Source organism: Macrotis lagotis, chromosome X, assembly GCF_037893015.1.
Source record: "Macrotis lagotis isolate mMagLag1 chromosome X, bilby.v1.9.chrom.fasta, whole genome shotgun sequence".
NCBI classification, from domain to species: Eukaryota; Metazoa; Chordata; class Mammalia; order Peramelemorphia; family Peramelidae; genus Macrotis; species Macrotis lagotis.
This window is the reverse complement of record NC_133666.1, coordinates 154,971,760-154,987,441: the sequence shown is the minus strand read 5'-3', so window position 1 is coordinate 154,987,441 and position 15,682 is coordinate 154,971,760. Positions and strand designations below refer to the sequence as shown.

General features: G+C 35.1%; 1 long non-coding RNA gene across 1 annotated transcript; it reads right to left on the bottom strand.

Annotated features, from left to right (window-relative positions):
- Nucleotides 1-6,219: 6,219 nt before the first annotated feature.
- LOC141498404 (uncharacterized) lies at nt 6,220-14,362 on the bottom strand. Its single transcript, XR_012471626.1, has 3 exons — nt 14,226-14,362; nt 7,118-7,220; nt 6,220-6,300 (listed from the first exon to the last, which is right to left on the bottom strand). It is a non-coding gene; the product is annotated as an uncharacterized LOC141498404 (long non-coding RNA).
- Between the last annotated feature and the right edge of the window lie 1,320 nt (nt 14,363-15,682).

Here is a 15,682-nt window from a genome sequence, read left to right as displayed (position 1 = left end):
TTTGCCCCATGTGAGTTCTCCATAAAATAGTTTTTTTGGCAAGTGTACGTCTAACATTCAAACAACATAACCAACCCAACATAGTTGCATTCTGTGTAGTAATGTTGAAATACTAGGGAATTTAGCTTAAGAAAGGACCTCAGTGTCTGGTTTTTCTCCTGTCAGGTGATCTCCAGAATCTTCCCAAGACAATTTAAATGGAAGTGATTCAGTTTCCTGACATGGCGCTGGTAGACTGTCCAGGTTTCACAGGCATATAGCAATGAGGTCAGCAAAGATCTTTGTAGACCTTCAGGTAGTCAGTCTAATACCTCTTCTCTTCCACACTTTTCTTTTGGAGCCTCCCAAATACTGAGCTCTGGCAATGTGAGTGTCAACCTCATTGTCAACATATACCTTTTTGGAAAAGATACTGCTGAGGTAAGGAACTTGTCCACAATACTCAAAACTTCTCCATATGCTGTAATTGATGGTTCCACATATGGATGGTACAGTGTTAACTGATGAAGCACATGTGTTTTCTTGATGTACATACTAAGACCAAAATTAGCAGAAGATGCAGAGAATCAGTCCACACTTGGTTGCATCTCAGTTTGAGAGGTTGCTTTGAGTGCACAATCATCTGCAAACAGAAGATCATGCACCAATATTTCCTCCACTTTAGTCTTGACTTGTAGTCTTTTCAAATTGAAGAATTTGCTATTGGAGCAGTAGCTGACCTTGATGTCATTCATGTTCATCCTCAGTGAAAGTGTTTGATAATGGGGCTGAAAACAAAAAAGAAAGCATGGGAGCAAGGACACAGCCTTGTTTATCTCTATTGGTGACTGGGAAATCTCGAGAGCATCATTCACTATCCAGAACCCAAGCAATTATGCCATCATGAGATTGATGTATAATACTGATGAACTTCTCTGGACAACAAACTTCAACATAATTTTCCATCAACTCTTTTAACTGATGATGTCAAAGGCCTTGGTCAGATCTACAAATGTTGTATACAGACTTCTGATCTGTTCTGGCTTTTTTCCCTGGAATTGTCAGGCAGCAAACATCATGTTGACTGTTCTTTGACCCTTCCTGAAGCCACACTGGCTCTCCAGAAGGTGACCATCTTCCAGGTGAAGCATCAGCCTATTGAGAAGGACTCTGGCAAGAATCTTACCAGCAATGACTAAAAGAGAGATGTCCCCGTAATTGTCACAGGACAATCTATTCCCCTTACCTTTATAGAGATGGAAGATGGAGGTATCTTTGAATTCTTAGGGGATAACCTCTTCATGCCATATAACCTGGAAAATTTCAGTCAACTTTTGTATGAGCAATTATATGAGCAACCTTGTAGATATCAACTGGAATAAAATCATTTCTATGTACTTTGCCACATGAAAGGAATCTAATAGCATTCAAAACCTCTTTTTCAGTTGGAATTTCAGTTAGGGACTGATTGACTTCAATTTGAAGTAAATGATCAATGGTTTCTGCAGTGATTGATGACAGTCTGTCAAGAGCATTATGGAACCCATCTCTCTAGGATCATGTCCCTTTGGTTAATCAATGTGAATCCATCAGTACTAAGCAGTTAAGATGCACCATAGGTCTTTGGCCCATAAATAGCTTTCAGGGCATCATAAAAAGCACTTTGGTTTATTACTATCTGAATAAAACTGAATTTCATCTGCCTCCTTACTGAGCCAGGAGTCTTGCATCTCTCAAACCTTCACTTGTACTTTACTTTTGGTGGAATTAGATGCTGCATTCTTAGAAATGGATGAACTATCCTACTGGTAAACCCTCTGGCGCTCTTGTTGTTAATTAGGAGCTTCTTTATTTCCTCATCATTTTCAATGAACCAATCTTGATGTTTGTGAGTGTTCTGACACAGATGAGCAGTGCTGAACAGCAGAGATCTGAAAGCTGTGCAAACTTTTTCTATTGTCCAATTTCTATTGTCCACTATTGTCCAATATTGGCTCGATTTTCCCTCCAAGTTAGCAACAAACTCACCTTGTTCAGAGAGATGCTTTAATGTTGTGACATTAATTCTTCTAGTAGCCATTTTACCACGGATCACCTCTTGGTTAAATGTAAATATTTAGCTTGGAGAGAAAAGTCTGTAACCAGTCCAGCACTCTGCACCACACATTGCCTTTATCACTCTCACATCTTCTCTGTCTCTTCTTACAGCTACATAGTCTATTTGATGCCAGTGTTTGCTATGAGGGTGCATACAGGAAATTTTATTGTATTTAGGTAAATGGAAGACAATGTTTGTGATGAGGTCATGAGATGTGCATGTCTTCAGTAGTAGGTGATTCTTGCCAGAGTCCTTCTCAATAAACTGATCTTTCAGTCGATATGGTGTTTGCTATTTCTGTGAGAAACAGAACAAAAGTCTGTACACAATAGACCTACCCAAGACCTTTGATACTGTCAGTCAGGAAGACTTATGGAAAATTATGTCAAAATTTAGTTTCCTTGGAGAAGTTCATCATCATGTTACTTCAGTTTCATGATGGCATGTTTGCCCAGGTTCTGGATTATGGAGGATGCTCTCCAGATTTCCTGGTCACCAATGGAATGAAACAAGGCTGTGTCCTTGCTCCCATGCTTTTTAGCATGAGGTTTTCAGCCATGTTATTAAATACTTTCACTGAGGATGAAGTTCAAGATTAATTCTTAAACTTCAAAAGACTACAAGCCAAGACCAAAGTGGAGGGAATGTTGGTGTATGATTTTCTGCTTGCAGATGATTGTGCATTCAAATGCAGCCTCTGAAGTTGAGATGCAACAAAATATGGATCGATTCTCTGCTGCTTGTGCTCATTTTGAGCTTAAAATTAATACAGATGCTCCATCAGTCATCACCACATCATCCATATGTGGAACCATTGGTTACAGCAAATAGGAAAGTTTTGAACACAGTGGAAAAGTTCAATTACCATAGTAATGTACTTTACAGGGAGGTACATTTTTGACAATGAGGTTGACACACACATTGCTAGAGCTAGTTCTGTGTTTGGGAGACTCCAAAAGAAAGAGTAGAGAGAAGAGGTATTGGATTGACTACCAAACTGAAGGTCAATAGAGCCATTGTCCTAACTGCATTGTTGTAAGCCTATGAAATCTGGACCAGCATAATTCCAGGAAACTGACTTACATTTAAATTGTATTAGGAAGAGTCTAAAGATCACCTGGCAGGAAAAAATACCAGACACTCAGCTCCTTTCCCAAACTAATCTGCCAAACGTTCAAATGTTACTATAGTGAAACCCTAATGGACTGAGTACATTGTTCAAATGCCAAAAGTATACTTGAGAAAAAGACTTTTGTAGGGCGAACTCACACAGTGCACATGCTCTCAGGGGTATCAGAAATAGTGATACAAGAACACTCTCAAGGTCTCCCCTAAGAATTGTAGAATTGATTTTGTAACATGGGAGACACTGGCACAAGACCTCTCAGCATGGTATGCCTTCATCAGAGAGGTGCTGTGCTCTATGAGCAAGAAGGAAAGCTCAAATTTGCTGTGAGATGTGCAGTTTTAGAGTACCCACCCCAGGTGTTCACATGGATTATTTGTACCCAACCCAATGTGTGTGTCAATCTCATTGTCAAAATGTACTTCCCTGTAAAGTACATTACTATGGTAATTGAACTTTTCCACTGTGTTCAAAACTTTCCTATTTGCTGTAACCAATGGTTCCACATATGGATGATGTGGTGATGGCTGATGGAGCATCTGTATTAATTTTAAGCTCAAAGAGATTCCAAACCTGTATTGATTGATATGATCAGCCCAAACTGGACATGCTGTAATTTGTATTTAACATAGTGATGTCATTTTGGTCTCTTCTTTAAGGAAGGACAAGAACCAAATGAATATCTTCTGAAGAGACAGTCATCTGTCATACCAGAAAAGATCACAAAATCCAAAACCTATGTTTTTGTAAAAGTGAAACAACTCTTTTGAACACTTTGTCTCAAAATAAAAGCAAACCTCTATGAGGAACTACATGGTTGCTCTTTAACTCATTACAACATTTTATGAAGATTCTACTATTAAAAGAAGTAACAGAAGCAGCCCAGTGACACTCCGGATACAGCTCTGAGCTTGAAGTCAGGAAGATCAGAGTTCAAATTCAGTCTCAGACATTTCCTAGCTGTGTCATCCTTGGCAAGTCACTTACCTTCTTCCTGCTTCAGTTTCAATGTGATACCTTCCAGTTTTAAAAAAAATTTCAACTATTTGTTTGTTTTTAGCATTAATTTTTAAAAAAAAATTTTTGCAAGGCAAATGGGGTTAAGTGGCTTGCCCAAGGCCACACAGCTAGGTAATTATTAAGTGTCTGAGACCGGATTTGAACCCAGGTACTCCTGACTCCAAGGCCGGTGCTTTATCCACTATGCCACCTAGCCGCCCCAATTTTTAAAATTTTTGAATTCTCAATTCTCTCCCTCCCTCAGCTTCTCCATTCATTGAGAAGGCAAGAAATATGATATCAATTATATATTGTATAGTCATGATAACTACATTTCCATATTAGCCATGGTGGGGAGAAAATAAATATGCTTCAATCTGCACTCAGAGTTCATCAGTTCACTCTTTGGGGCTGGATAACATTTTCAATATGAATATATTGAAATTATCTTGGATCATTGTTGATCAGAGTAATTTAGTCTGTCCCAGTTAATTATTATTATAATCTCTTGGTTCTGTCCACTTTAATTTGCATCAGTTTATTTAATATATCCCAAGGTTTTTTTCCCCCTAAAATTATTCCTTTTGTCATTTCTTGTAGTGCAATGAATATTTCAGCACAATAATGTATTGAGCCATTCCTCAAATGATGGGAATCTTCTAAATTTCTAATCTTTACCATTGGCCCATTTTGACTCTTCTCTAGTCACTGGACTTTAATTATTAGAGAAGTAAGGCTGATGACTTTGCACAGTCTCACTTAAACCCAATTAACTCACAAGTCAAGACATAATGTCATTGGTCACCTCCAAGAACAAAAGACAAACAATAATATTCTTTCAAATTCCATAACATTCATTTTATTCTTTTGCATCTGTTGTGTTTTCCATTTATATTTTTGTGGTAATTATTTATGTTACATTCCTGCCTCTACATCTTCCACTTATCATTGGATCATATAAATTTTTCCATGGGTTTTAGGTATATCATAATTTGTTACTTCTAGAATTATAATATTTCATTTCATTTGTATAGCATAGTTTCCTAGTCTCATTCCCCAATAATGCATATATGTTTTGTTTCTAGCTCTTGGCAAACATTAAAAATGCTATTATAAATATTTTAGTGTAGATGAAACCCTTCCTTTTGTCAGTGTCATCTTAGACATACATGCCACTAACAGTGGAATCATTGTGTCAGATTGTATGGACATTTTAGGCACTTTGGTTGGATAATTCTAAATTGCTTCCCATATTGTTACACTATATTTTTGCTTATTATTAGTGATTTGTAGTGTCATGTTATATGGTTTTGATAGTTTGTAATTCTTCTTTTGAGAACTACTTATATTTTTGTCCATTTTTCTGTAGGAAAATGACTTTTGATTTTTATTTATTTCTGTTAGTTGTCTATATATCTTAAATGTCAAACTCGAAAAGAGATTTGATGCAAAAAATTTCTTTGTTCAAATGCTTCTTTTATTGTTTTTTATTAATTTTGCTAGTGCAAATTTTAAAAAAAATAATGTAAGAAAAATCAATTTTCTCTTTTGTAACTGTCTTTATCCTTTGTTTTGTTGAGAATGCATCTGCCAACAATATCCATGAAAAGTATATGATTTATTTCCCTTTTAATTTCTTATAGTTTAATTTTTAATATTCAGTCTCCATTATCCATTTTGAATTTATTGCAAAATATGTTTTAATATGTTGGGCAAAATCCAATTTCTTTTGACTTTTGCAGTTTTCTCAGAATTTTCCTTATTAAATAAGAGTTCTATACTAAATAATTTCTGATTTTTTGTTTATTAACTGTTGAATTCCATTATTCAAACTCTTCCTTTTCTAGTCTGTTCCTTTATTATATTGACTTCTTTCTGAAATTGTCTTGAATTTATTTTATATATATTCATATATACACATACTGTATGGTATGTCCCTCCCACTACCTTGAATAAAACATAAGACCTTTAGGGGCAAGTGCAAGTGCAGTTTTATTTTTATCTTTTTTATAACCATCACAGCACTTTATACATATTGCTTCATACATTTGTTGAATGCTGCTTCATTGATTAAATTGTACAAATATTGCCATTCCCACTGTAAAAGAAACAAGATGTATAGAATATGCATTTGAATGGAACAGTGACTTAATGCTTCTCCTTGCAGAGGCAAATAGAAGAGTTAATTGAATTGGAGCAACAAGAAACAAGATTTCATGAAATATATAGATAGATATAGATATAGATATAGATATAGATATAGATATAGATATAGATATAGATATAGATATAGATATAGATATAGATATAGATATAGATATAGATATAGATATATATTTGTTACAAAGTCAGGTAACTTAGTAGATTTTAATAGTCCAGAGTGTTATGGGAAAGATGGCGGTGGGAAATGTTTTCCCAATTGGTAGGAGAGATTGAAGATTTATGGGAGATGGAAGCCCTCCAGATATGGGAAGCCCAGAAATTTTCGAGGCCAAAAGAGAGGATAATATTCCTGAGGATATGGAAATGTGCACAGTTGCAGGCAGCCAACTAATTGCAAATGAAGTGAATTGTGCTCCATGATGTAAAGGATAAGAGTGAATTTTATAAAAATAGTCCCAGATTAAACCTCAAACCTTACATTAAAACTAAAACCGAGAGAGAGAGAGAGAGAGAGAGAGAGAGAGAGACAGACAGACAGACAGACAGACAGACAGACAGACATAGAAAGACAGAGACAGAGACAGGCAGCTAGAGTTATAGAACTAACAGAACTAACAAAAAACATACAGAATAAAACAAAACAAGAAGAGGATAGAAAGACATCCAGAAAATTTACTGCTATCTTGTGAAATATGCAGATCTTTATAAGAACTATATCTGGTCAGGGAAAGGGTGTTAGGTTCATATCTTACTTCAGTACTTCTCTTGCACAGTCCCAAATCCAAGTGCAAAATTCTCCTCAGGCTTAAATCCTATTCTAGACATCCTGAGCCTTCTCTTGATTTCTCTGATGGGCTGAAAAAAAAAACACCACATACATACACACACACACACACACACACACACACACACACACATATATATGTATATATATATATACATATATATATGTAAAACCAGTAGGTGTCACTGTCTGGCAAGGTTTAGAGATTTAAGGTGAAAAGTGAGAGTAAAAGGAAAGACCTTTCCAATTCAAGATCATTGAATTCCATGAAGTCTTCCCTTGTTCCTATGACGTCTACCATTAGGAATTTTTTGGTGTTAAATCATGCCTTTCTCTTCCTTTCATAAAGAACTGTTCAGTTAATATTCACCACTGGGTAAATTCATATGAGATAACAATGCCCATAAGTACCCAGACTATTGGTTTTATTTTATTTTAACCATATTTGCAAAAGAAAAATCCTAAATAAAAATATTTGGGGAAGTTTGTTAAAATTTAATAAAAATCAAACTGATAAAATTTTCCCTTGAATTCATAACCTCATAACTAAGGTTAAATGCAGATAATAGAGGTTTCAACCAAAGTTTTAATACCACCCTCGAATTCAATAAAATCTACTTAGATCTAAGACAGAGAAATCATATAGAAAATGCCAATTTCTGCAAGTAAAGAAATAATGCATGTATAAAAAGCTGACTTCAATGCTAGAGAGATCTGAATTAAAATCCTTCCTCTCAAAAAAAAATCGGTCTTGGACAACTCATTTAATTTCTTAGTTCTCTGGGCAACCTAAGATTGCATTATGGAGAAGATGCCAAACTGTATGGGTAGAGAGTTTCCTTACGCAAGATTTTCTGTATGAGACTTCCTGGACAGAGTCAAGATGGTGGAGAGAAGACAGGAAGCTCCCAGAGTATTTCCCAATCTCTCTGAAACAACCTTCAATGAAGCTTCTAAATAGACCTTAAAGTGACAGAACCCACAAAAAGTCAAGATATCTTGGAGGAACTTCAGGAAAGGTCTGTCTCACATCAGGAAAAGGGAAGTATAGCCAAGTGTAGGTAGGGAAACTGGGAAGCCAGAGTGGGGCTCTTAGTAACAGTGCAGTTTAGTAACTAAAAATCTGGGTCCCAGATTAGCAGGCCAGCAATAGAGCAGGTCAGCAATGAGGGGCCCCAGATTCAGAATGGAAGGCAAACTTTGAGCTTGATGTGACCAGAGGATCTGAGTTGGGGTACCCTAATGCAGGGAGCAAAGCCAAGAACACCCAAGACATAAGTTTAGAAAGTCAGGTAACAGATACCTGACACTCTGAACAAATAGCTTTGGACTGTACTCCCTGTGTCCCAGGAGCAGAATTCAAGTTTCAAAATAAACAAAAAAACCCAAAGAGAGCACTAATCATAGAAAGCTACTATGGTGATAGGGAAGATCAAAAAGCCATCGGAGGAAAGGAAAACAGTGACAAAATGACCTTATGTGAAGCCTCCGAGGGGATTATGAATTGGTCTCAAATCCAAAATGTCTTCTTGGAAGAACTTTAAAAAAAATTTAAAAGCCAAAGAAAAGAGGAAGAAGAAAAATTGAGAAAAGAAATGAGTCATGCAGAATTATGGAAAAAAATTGTACAAGGAAACACAAAAAAATGACTAAAGAAAACAAAAAACTCCTTTAAAAGTAAAATGGGGGGCAGTTTTGTGGCACAGTGGATAGAGCACCGACCCTGGAGTCAAGAGCACCTGAGTTCAAATCTGAACTCAGAAACTTAATTACTAGCTGTGTGACCTTGGGCAAGCCACTTAACCCCATTGCCTTGCAAAATCCTAAAAAAAAAAAAAAGGTAAAATTGACCAACTGAAAAGGAAAACAGCTCCTTAATACTGGAAAAAAGAAAACAACCCCTTTAAAATTTAAATTAACCTATTGGAAAAGGAAAAGCAGAAAAGCAAAAGCTAAATGAAGAAAATAAATCCTTGCAAATTAGAATTGGACAATAAACTAATGACTATGAGACATCAAGATTCTATCAAACAAAACCAAAAGAAAGAATTCCCTCTATCTCCCTCCATGCAGTGGAGGTAAGAATTGCAATTATAACTTCATTCTCCTTTAGTTTACCTTAGACTGAAAGTATTACAGCCACAACTTTTTTTTATTGTTTGTTGAATTTTAAAATTCACCCCCCCCAATCTTGCTAACCCTCCCTCCCTATCCCCTACAGAAGGCATCCTGATAGTTTTTACATTGTTTCCATCCTATACATTGATCAAAATTGAATGTGTTGAGAGAGAAATCATATCCTTAAGGAAAAAATAAAATATAAGAGACAGAAAAATTACATAAGATACCTTTTTTAAAAAAAATTTAAAGGTAACAGTCTTTGGTCTTTGTTAAAACTCCAAAATTCTTTCTCTGGATACAGATGGTATCTCCATCGCATACTCCAAAATTGTGCCTGATTGTTGCACTGATAAAATGAGCAAGTCTATCAAAATTAATCATCAACCCCATGTTGATGTTAGGCTGTACGATCATCTCGCTCAGCATCAGTTCATGCAAGTCCTTCCATGCTTTCCTGAATTCCTATCCCTCATGGTTTCCTAATAAAACAATAGTGTTCCATTATATACATATATATATATGTATATATACATATATATATATATATATATATATATATATATATATATATATATATACTACAATTTGTTCAGCCATTCACCAAATGATGGATATTCACTCAATTTCCAATTCTTTGACACTACAAACAGGACTGCAATGAATATTTTTATGGGTACAGGATTTAGACATAAAAACCAATATTCTAAGCAAACTAGGACATCAAGGAATCGTTTACCTGTCAGATTTATGGAACGGGAAGCAGTTTCTGACCAAGATCAGTGGAATAGACTAGGTGCAAAAGAAATGTTTTTAACTTTTTTTCATAATCTCTTCAGGGTAGAGACCCAGTAGTGGTATTGCTGGATCAAAGGGTATGCACATTTTTATTGCCCTTTGAGTGTAATTCCAAATTGCACTCCAGAAAAGTTGGATGAGTTCACAGTTCCACCAACAATGCATTAGTGTTCCAGATTTCCCACATTTCTTCCAGCATTGATCATTGTCTTTTCTGGTCATATTGGCCAGTCTGAGAGGTGTGAGGTGGTGCCTCAGAGATACTTTAATTTGCATTTCTCTTATCAGTAATGATTTAGAGCAATTTTTCATATGACTATGGATTGCTTTGATTTCCTCATCTGTAAATTGCTTTTGCATATCCTTTGACCATTTGTCAACTGAGGAATGGCTTGGTTTTTTTTATAAATTTGACTCAGTTCTCTATATATTTTATAAATGAGTCCTTTATCTGAAATGTTAGTTGTAAAAATTGTTTCCTAATTTACTACATTTCTTTTTTTTTGTGGTTTTGCAAATGGTTTTGGTTGTGCAAAATCTTTTTAATTTCAAATAATCAAAATTATCTATTTGTTTTTAATGATGCTCTCTATCTCTTCCTTGGTCAGAAACTGCTTCCAGTTCCATAAATCTGACGGGTCAACGATTCCTTGATCTCCTAGTTTGCTTAGAATATTGGTTTTTATGTCTAAATCCTGCACCCATTTTGATCTTATCTTGGTATAGGGTGTGAGATGTTGATATAGTCCAAGTTTCTGCCATACTAACTTCCAATTTTCCCAATAGTTTTTATTGGAGAGAGTTTTTATCTCAGAAACTGGACTCTTTGGGTTTATCAAACAACAGATTGGCATAATCATGTCCTGCTATCTCTTTTGCCCCTAGTCTATTCCACTGATCTACCACTCTCTTTCTTAGCCAATAACAGACAGTTTTTGATGACTGATGCTTTATAATATAATTTTAGAACTGGTAGGGCTAAGCCACCTTCTTTTGCAAATTCTTGACTTTTTATTTCTCCATATGAATTTACTTGCAAATTTTTTTCTAACTTATTTAATTAGTAGGTTACTAAATAAGTAGCTTAATTTAGGTAGAATTATCATTTTTATTATATTAGTTCAGCCTATCCATGGGCAGTTGATATTTGCCCAGTTATTTAAAACTGGTTTTTATTTGTATGAGAAGTGTTTTGTAGTTCTCATAGAGTTTCTGAGTCTGCCTTGGAACATAGACTTCCAAGTATTTTATATTGTCTGAAGTTACTTTAAATGGGATTTCTCTTTCTAGCTCTTGCTGCTGTAACTTGCTAGTAATATATGGAAATGTTGAACATTTATGAGGGTTTATTTTATATACTATGACTTTGCTAAAGTTGCTAATTGTCTCTAGTAGTTTTTAGATGATTTTTTAGGATTCTCTAAATATATAATCATGTCTTCTGCGAAGACTGAGAGTTTTGTTTCTTCCTTCCCAATTCTAATTCCTTAAATTTCTTTTTCTTCTCTTATTGCTGAAGCAAAGATTTCTAACACAATATTGAATAGTAGAGGTGATAACAGGCATACTTGTTTCACGCCTGATTTTATTGGTAATGTCTCTTACTTATCCCCATTGCATATAATGCTTGTTGGTGGTTTCAGATAGACACTGTTTATTATTCTAAGGAGCAATCCATTTATTACTATGCTCTCTAGTGTTTTCAGTAGGAATGCGTGCTGTGATTTGTCAAAAGCTTTTAAAGCATCTAGTGATATAATTATGATTTCTGATAGGTTTTTTATTGATATAGTTAATTGATATATTGATATAGTTTTCCCTAATATTGAACCAGCCCTGCATTCCTGGGATAAATCTTACTTGATTGTAGTGTATTATCCTAGTTGGAACTTGCTGTAATCACTTCACTAAGATTTTATTTAAGATTTTTGCATCTATATTCATTAAGAAGATAGGGCTATAATTTTCTTTCTCTGTTTTGACTCTTCCTGATTTAAGTATCAGCACCATATTGGTGTTATAGAAAGAGATAGGCAGAGTTCTATCTTCACCTATTTTGCCAAAGAGTTTATATAGAATTGGAACCAATTGCTCCTTAAATATTTGATAGAATTCACTTGTGAATCCATCTAGCCCTGGAGATTTTTTTAAGGGGTTCAATAATGGCTTATTGAACTTCTTTTTCTGAGATAGGGTTATTTAGGCATTTAATTTCCTCTTCATTTAATCTGGGCAACTTATATTTTTGTAAATATTCATCCATTTCACTTAGATTGTCAAATTCATTGGCATAGAATTGAGCAAAATAATTCCAAATTATTACTTTAATTTTCTCCTCATTGGTGGTGAGTTCACTTTTTTCATTATGATACTAGCAATTTGGTTTTTTTCTTTCTTTTTTTAATGAAATTAACCAGAGATTTATCAACTTTATTGGGTTTTTTTTTCATAAAACCAACTCTTGGTTTTATTTATTAGTTCAATAGTTTTCTAGCTTTTGATTTTATTAATTTCTCCTTTAATTTTTAGAATTTCTAATTTGGTATTTAATTGGAGTTTTTAATTTGTTTTTTCTCTAATTTTTTAGTTGCTTATTTAGTTCATTGATTTCCTTTTTCTCTAATTTATTCATGTATGCATTTAAAGATCATTAATTCTTTCTATAATTTGTTGTTTGATCCACTCATTCTTTAAAATGAGGTTATTTAGTTTCCAATTAGTTTTAAGTCTATTTCTCCCTGGCCCATTACTACATGTGATTTTTATTCCATTATGATCTGAGAAAGATGTATTCACTATTTCTGCCATTCTTCATTTGATTATTAGGTTTTTAATGCCCTAATACATGGTCAGTTTTCGTCTAAGTGCCATGTACTGCATGAAAAAAAGTATATTCCTTTCTATCCCCTTTCAACTTTCTCCAAAGGTCTATTATGTCTAGGTTTTCCTAACGTTCTATTTACTTCATTAACTTCCTTCTTGTTTATTTTATGGTTAAATTTATCTAAATCTGAGAGCAGGAGGTTGAGGTTTCCCACCAGTAGAGTTTTGCTGTCTGTGTCTTCCTGTAACTCATTCAACTTCTCTTCTAAGAATTTGGATGCTATACCATTTGGTGCATACATATTTAATATTGAAATTGCTTCATTGTCTATGGAACCTTTTAGGAAGATATATTTTCCCCTTCTCTATTCTTTTAATGGGAACTATTTTTACAGTTGCTTTGTCTGAGATAAGGATTGCTACTCCTGCTTTTTTCATTTCAGCTGAAGCAAAATATATTTTGCTCCAACCTTTTACCTTTACTCTGTATGTATCCCTCTGATTCAAATGAGTTTCTTGTAAGCAGCATATTGTAGGATTTTGGTTTTTAATCCAGTCTGCTATTCACTTACATTCTATGGGAGAGTTCATCCCATTTACATTCAAAGTTATAATGACTCTATTGCCCTCCTCTATTGCCTTCCCTCAGTTTGTATTTTTCCCCTTTTTCCCCTTTATACATACTCCCCAGTATTTTGTTTCTGAATACTGCCCCCTTCAGTGTGTTTGCCCTCTTATATCAATCCCCCCTTTTTCTTTCCCCTTTCCCTTTTCCCCTTCTTCCTTTCCTTTCTTCTGTTAGTTCCTCTTTTCTCCTTTTTCCCATTTCCCCCTCCCCCTTTCCCCTTTTCCCCTTTTAATACTTGAAAGGTATGATACATTTCTTAACTGAGTGTGATTAAGTTAACTTTAAACCACATTTGATGAGAAGAAAATTCAGGTGGGTCTAACCTCCTCCTTTCTTCCCCTATATTGCAATAGGTCTTTTGTACCTCTCAATATAATGTGTTTTACTCCATTCAATCTCCTCCTTCCTCCCTTTTTAAGGGGATATTGTTTTTAAATCATTCTATCATGGATAAATCATGAGTGTTCATTACTTCTGGCTAAGTATATTCTCTCTAATAGTTACAATTCTCTAAAATTATGAGAATCTTTCTCCCAGGTGGGGATATAGCCAGTTTCATCTTATTGGATAGCAGTTGTTTACTCTTTTTTATACCTTTTTATGTGTCTCTTGAGTCTCCTGTTTGAAGTTCAAATTTTCTATTTAGCTCTAGTCTTTTCATCAGGAAAAATTGGAAGTCTCCTATTTTGGTAAATATCCATCTTTTTACCTGGAAGAGAAGGCTCAGTTTTGCCAGATAGTGAATTCTTGGCTGCATTCCAAACTTCCTTGCTCTTCTGAATATCTCATTCCAGACCCTTAAATACTTTAATGTTGATACATCTAGGTCCTGTGTAATTCTTACTGTGGCTCCTTGGTATCTAAATTGTTTCTTTCTGGCTGTTTGCAGAATTTTCTCTTTTATCTGATAGTTCTGGAATTTGGCCACAATATTCCGTGGTGTTTTCATTTTAGGATCCCTTTCCAGATGGGACTGCTGTATTATTTCAATAGTTATTTTGCCCTCTGTTCCATGATATCAGGGCAATTTTCCATCACTAAATCCTATAATTTTGAATCCAGACTTTTTTTTTCTCTTCAATGATTTTGGTAAGCCCAATGATGTTCAAGTCGTTTCTTCTGGATATATTCTTGAGGTCAGTGGTTTTGCTGATGAGGTATTTTACAGTTTCTTTTATTTTTTTGACTTTTTGTTTTTGTTTAACAGATTCTTGCTGTCTCATAAAGTCATTAGTTTCCACAGATTTCATTTTTTGAGAAGAATTTTCTCCATTTACCTTTTTTTAAATTAATTTTTATTAAAGGTATTATTTGAGTTTTACAGTTCCCCCATCTTGCTTCCCCCCCCCCCACAGAAAGCACTCTGTCAGTCTTTACTTTATTTCCATGTTGTACCTTGATCCAAATTGGGTGTGATGAGAGAGAGATCATATCCTTGAAGAAGAGAAGAGAAGTCTAAGAGGTAACAAGATCAGACAATAAGATATCTGTTTTTTTCTAAATTAAAGGGAATAGTCCTTGAACTTTGTTCAAACTCCACAGCTCCTTATCTGTATACAGATGGCACTCTCCTTTGCAGACAGCCCAAAATTGTTCCTGATTGTTGCACTGATGGAATGAGCGAGTCCTTCAAGGTTGAACATCACTCCCATGTTGCTGTTAGGGTGTACAGTGTTTTTCTGGTTCTGCTCATCTCACTCAGCATCAGTTCATGCAAATCCCTGCAGGCTTCCCTGAAATCCTATCCCTCCCGGTTTCTAAAAGAACAATAGTGTTCCATGACATTCATATACCACAGTTTGCTAAGCCATTCCCCAATTGAAGGACATTTACTGGATTTCCAATTCTTTGCCACCACAAACAGGGCTGCTATAAATATTTTTGTACAAGTAATATTTTTACCCTTTTTCATCATCTCTTCAGGGTATAGACCCAGTAGTGGTATTGCTGGGTCAAAGGGTATGCACATTTTTGTTGCCCTTTGGGCAAAGTTCCAAATAGCTCTCCAGAAGGGTTGGATGAGTACACAGCTCCACCAACAGTGTAATAGTGTCCCAGATTTCCCACAACCCTTCCAACAATGATCATTATCCTTCCTGGTCATATTGGCCAATCTGAGAGGTGTGAGGTGGTACCTCAGAGAAGTTTTAATTTGCATTTCTCTAA